This window comes from Leopardus geoffroyi, chromosome B2 (genome assembly GCF_018350155.1).
Source record: "Leopardus geoffroyi isolate Oge1 chromosome B2, O.geoffroyi_Oge1_pat1.0, whole genome shotgun sequence".
Lineage (NCBI taxonomy): Eukaryota > Metazoa > Chordata > Mammalia > Carnivora > Felidae > Leopardus > Leopardus geoffroyi.
The window spans coordinates 138,656,030-138,660,589 of NC_059332.1; the positions used below are offsets into that span (position 1 = coordinate 138,656,030).

The following is a 4,560-nucleotide window of genomic DNA, read 5'->3' on the forward strand; positions in this document are numbered from 1 at the left end:
TGTTCCTTAGAGGATTTTAGGCCATTTCCACAAAGAGCTAATAAGACCATCATTCCCTTTGCAAAAGGACCTAATGCTTAAAGAAACTGCAGCGTGGAAGAAAAAGAAGAAAAGTAGTATTTTCATCTCTGTTGTTAATATCTACAATCAGTTTCTTACATGTAGGAAGAGATGCACAAAAGAGAAGCACAGATGGGACTTAAGTGTAATAAAATATGTCGATATAAACAGATTGGATTTAGAGAAAACAAAAGCAGGGAAGGATGAAAGAGGTGAGTATGTACACCTAAACCTAACAGCCATCTCTTTTAAATAATTTATTTTTAACATATCTACGACGTTTCAGACAGGTGAGACGACCGACAGGAAATTAAATTCAAACACTGAAGAAAATCTAAAGCTAAATCGAGGCCAGTCAAGCTCATTTTAAAATGATGAATTGCAGCAAGATACAGATGTGTACCAAGAAAGCATGTCATAGCATCAAATACATGAATGAAATTTCACAGAGACAAGGAAATGTTTCGGAAGGAGAATTGACTGGTGAGACATAGGAGTTTGCTGTGGGGAGGAGACAGGGCACACAGAAAGAGGAGATGAAAGCATGTGCTAGTGTGACAGATATCTCTAGATGAACTATTTTCGGCGGGCATTGAGAGATCAAAAGGAGGCTTTGAAGCTAAGCTTGAGTTGGGTTGGAACTCAGCATTGGACTGGATTGGAACAGAGCATTCAGAGTAGGAAAGTTCAGTGTAATTTGGCCAATCGTTTATAATGGCTTCAAATGAGTACTTCAGAATACATATTGTTCAATACCTGTGCATATAATTATTCTTTTTGAAACATGAATTTCCACGCAATTGCCAACTGTTACAAGACACTCCTGATAATTGTCCTAAAGAATTCAGTCGTTGGATTTCAGCCAGGCTTATGTAAGCAAAATAAAGTAGAAAATTGAAGTTATTATGTGGACAATTACAAAGAAACAATCATCTGAACAATTCAGAGTATTAAGGCAACCCTGTAACACTGGGCGCATTTCCCTTTCATTTCACCTGTATTCACTATGGACTCCAAAAACAACAAGCCCTAAGGTTGGGGATTCAGGTCAGTAGCTCTCTTCTTTTTTAATGTGTTTTTTTTTTTTAATATTTTTGAGAGAGACAGAGAGCACCAGAGGGAGGCAGAAAGAGGTTATAGAGGATCTGAAGCAGACTATGTGCCAATAGCAGAGAGCCCGATGTGGGGCTTGAACTCATGAACCACGAGATCATGGCCTGGGCTGAAGTCAAATGCTTAACTGACAGAGCCACCCAGGAGCTCCCATGTCAGTAGCTCTCTTATGCAGTGATACAAGTTCCAAATTTATCTTTCATCCTTTCCATTCTAATGGCAACACAGGGATCACTGAGGGGAGTCAAGAAGGCAGGGATTTTTTTTCAGATTCTTTACATTTTAGAAAACAAATATAAATCTAAGTAAAATGTGTTTAGAAATAGGCACTAGATTGTTAATGCATGCAAATTGGAGAAGCCAGTGTGGTATATACACACAGAAATTTCTGTGGCGCAAAGAAACCTCAGGACTAACTATGGCAAAAAAATTTTTTTTCCAAGTTTTCCAATATAAAATATATTTTTCTGACAGCTGAATCTTCATCAGACACCAGGGAGCTAAAATAAATAAATAAAGGCACACAAAAATCTTTGCTGTTAACAGCGGAAGTCACTTGACTGTCAGGGTATCTCCAACTATTCTCTAGAAGTACTACTCAAAGTCTCTCTTACCACCAAATGCCTCCCCTAGTAACCTAATTGTGATTCTAGAAACTCTTTATAATAGTATCTGTTTAGCTCAAAGCAGAGGTTCTCAGTGTGTGGTCTCCATACAACAGCATCAGAACACCCTAGGAGTTTATTAGAAATACACATCCCTAGGTCTCTCTCCAGCCCTACTCAGCAGAGTTGATGGGACTGGGGGTCAACGAGCTGTGCTTTATTAAACTGATAAGAACAGATACTACACTTGATCTTAGCCAAAAGGCCGAGAAGCGATGCGAGCTGTGCTTTATTGACCTCACATGATACTGATGCAGACCCAAATTTGAGAAAACCATCATCTTCAACTACTAAATTCGGTTAAATAAAAATCCATTATCTGGAAAGAGTAACTCACTAAGCAGTTGTAATCCATGTGTACATACATAAAGTTATCTTATTAAGTACTTGAGAAAGATGTCCAAGAATAAAACCTGATTCTACTGATGAAAGGGGTAGATTAGGAAGGTCTCTTGATACCAAGAACAATTGAAAGATAGTGCCAGAGGGAGAATCCTGGGGAGGTCCTAGGGAACTGGCAGTGCTTTAGCTTGAACCACCAAAGGAAATGGAAAAGGATTGACAAGGCATGAAACATTAACTCTCCCCACGGGATAATATTTTCAACAATCTGCCTTGGTCACTAGTGTAATTAGTCCCCAAAAGAAATAAACACACAGGCAGTAGAATCAATGGCCCATCTGTAAATGTATTTATACATTTTTAAATATGCACGTATTTGCATGCTCATTTTTTTTAGTGCTATGACAAAAGAGTATGATAAATATGATGCATGTGTTATTTCATTTAATCATAATAACCTCATTTGGAAGGCACCATTAATGTCCTCATTTTACATACGAGAAAATTTAGGCTAAACACAGTAAGGGAATTTTGCCCAAGGACATATGTTAGAAATTTCAGAGATGAAAAAAAAATCTGTCTAGCACCAAGTTCAGCTTTTAACCAATAAACTAAAGGTAGATGATAGATGATGACAGTCTAGATAGATAGATAGATAGATAGATAGATAGATAGTAAATAGATGGTAGAGAGATAACCCAAGAATAATGTGTTATCTCTTTACAGCTGCATACTCTTTAAAACACTAGATTACTATTTCAACAAGGTACCTTTTTCTGGATACAAGAGAAAAAACAATTATTTTCTATCAGAATTTAACTTTAGGAATTCATAAGGAATAACAGTCATCCAGTAAGTGTCCCATACCTCCTCCCTCCACCTCTCTCCCTCTCTCTCTCTCCCTCTCAAAAAAAAAAATATCTCTGGTAGCACACTGATTACTCATACAAATACACTATCTGCCTGTAATATCCCTGTGGTTCCATTTTCAAAGCCATTATCATAGCTCAGCCTCTTAATATTTCTTCCTGACTTATTGCTTTAATCCAGACTATATTCAACTGCCATGTTAAGCTTCTTAAACAAAACTCAGCTGTTGGAGTCCACACCTTTCTTCTACTCAAACCTAATAAAATAGACAAAGGGCTCTTCCCTTTGTGTTTAGACACTAGAAGATGGAGTCCTTACCTTCCTTTCAAGGCAAAGACCCATGCTATAAAATCAATGAGTTGAATGTAATTTCTACAAGCGTGCCCTGCATTTGATGACCTCTGTGCCTCTTCTCCTATAATTCCCTTCTCACTACCTTGTTTCTTCCTTCTGGATATACCTATTGAAATAATTCAAGATTCAATTAACATTTAAAAAAAATTAACGTTTATTCATTGTCTTTGAGAGACAGAGCGCAAGTGGGAGAGGGGCAGAGAGAGAGAGGGAGATCCAGAATCTGAAGCAGGCTCCAGGTTCTGAGCTGTCAACACAGAGCCCGACCTGGGGCTCCATCCCACAAACTGTGAGATCATGACCTGAGCTGAAGTCGGATGCCCAACCGCTGAGCCACCCAGGTGTCCCTAGATTCAATTAAAATTTTAATTTCATGAGACATGCGTGGGTGGCTCAGTTGGTTGAGCATCCAACTCTTGGTTTCTGCTCAGGTCACGATCCCAGGGTCATGGGATGAGCCCTGCCTCAGGCTCTGCACTGACTGTGGAGCCTGCTTGAGATTCTCTCTCTCTCTCCCTCTGCCCCTCTGCCCTGCCTGCATGCTCTCTCTCTCCCTCTCTAAAATAAACAGAAAATAAAAAAATTTAGCTTCGTGAAATGTCCTCTTTTAACTCCTTCCAGGTGTGATCTCCTTCTGAAACCATAACCTATTCTACAACGCTTATCCCTTCACTCAGATCTGTGAAACTTCAGATCTGAGTTTCACAAGTCACGCTCAAGTTCACTACTTAGTTCTCGTCTTAACTAAGTACTGAGTGATGCTGGGAACATTATCTAACTTCTGCATTAACTCCTTTAGAAATTGAGAATAATAATGCATTTTTCACAGGGTTTTTGTAGTGATTAAATGAGATAACAAATGTCTCTAAATACTTGAAAACTATATTCTTTAAATACAAAATATTGCTTCATCCATGACTGATATTATTACTGATTAGTATTGTCTTCCCTATGGTTCCTAGGATGACCCTACAGAGTAGTCACTCATTTTTATTTGGTTGGATAAAATTAGTAATTACATAATTACTACTTGAAGCAAGATTACAGAGTAATAAGCTTTTTTGTATACATATTATGTTTACATGTAAAGAAATGCTATCTTTCTCTTCATGAAGTTCTGAATACAGATTCAGGTAAGTCTTGTACTGCACAAAAT

The 4,560-nt window shown here is 38.1% G+C and overlaps 1 non-coding gene across 1 annotated transcript; it reads right to left on the reverse strand.

The window, feature by feature from the left end:
- Positions 1 to 1,861: 1,861 nt before the first annotated feature.
- Positions 1,862 to 2,055, reverse strand: LOC123610086. Its single transcript, XR_006718106.1, has one exon. It is a non-coding gene; the product is annotated as a U2 spliceosomal RNA (small nuclear RNA).
- Positions 2,056 to 4,560: the final 2,505 nt, after the last annotated feature.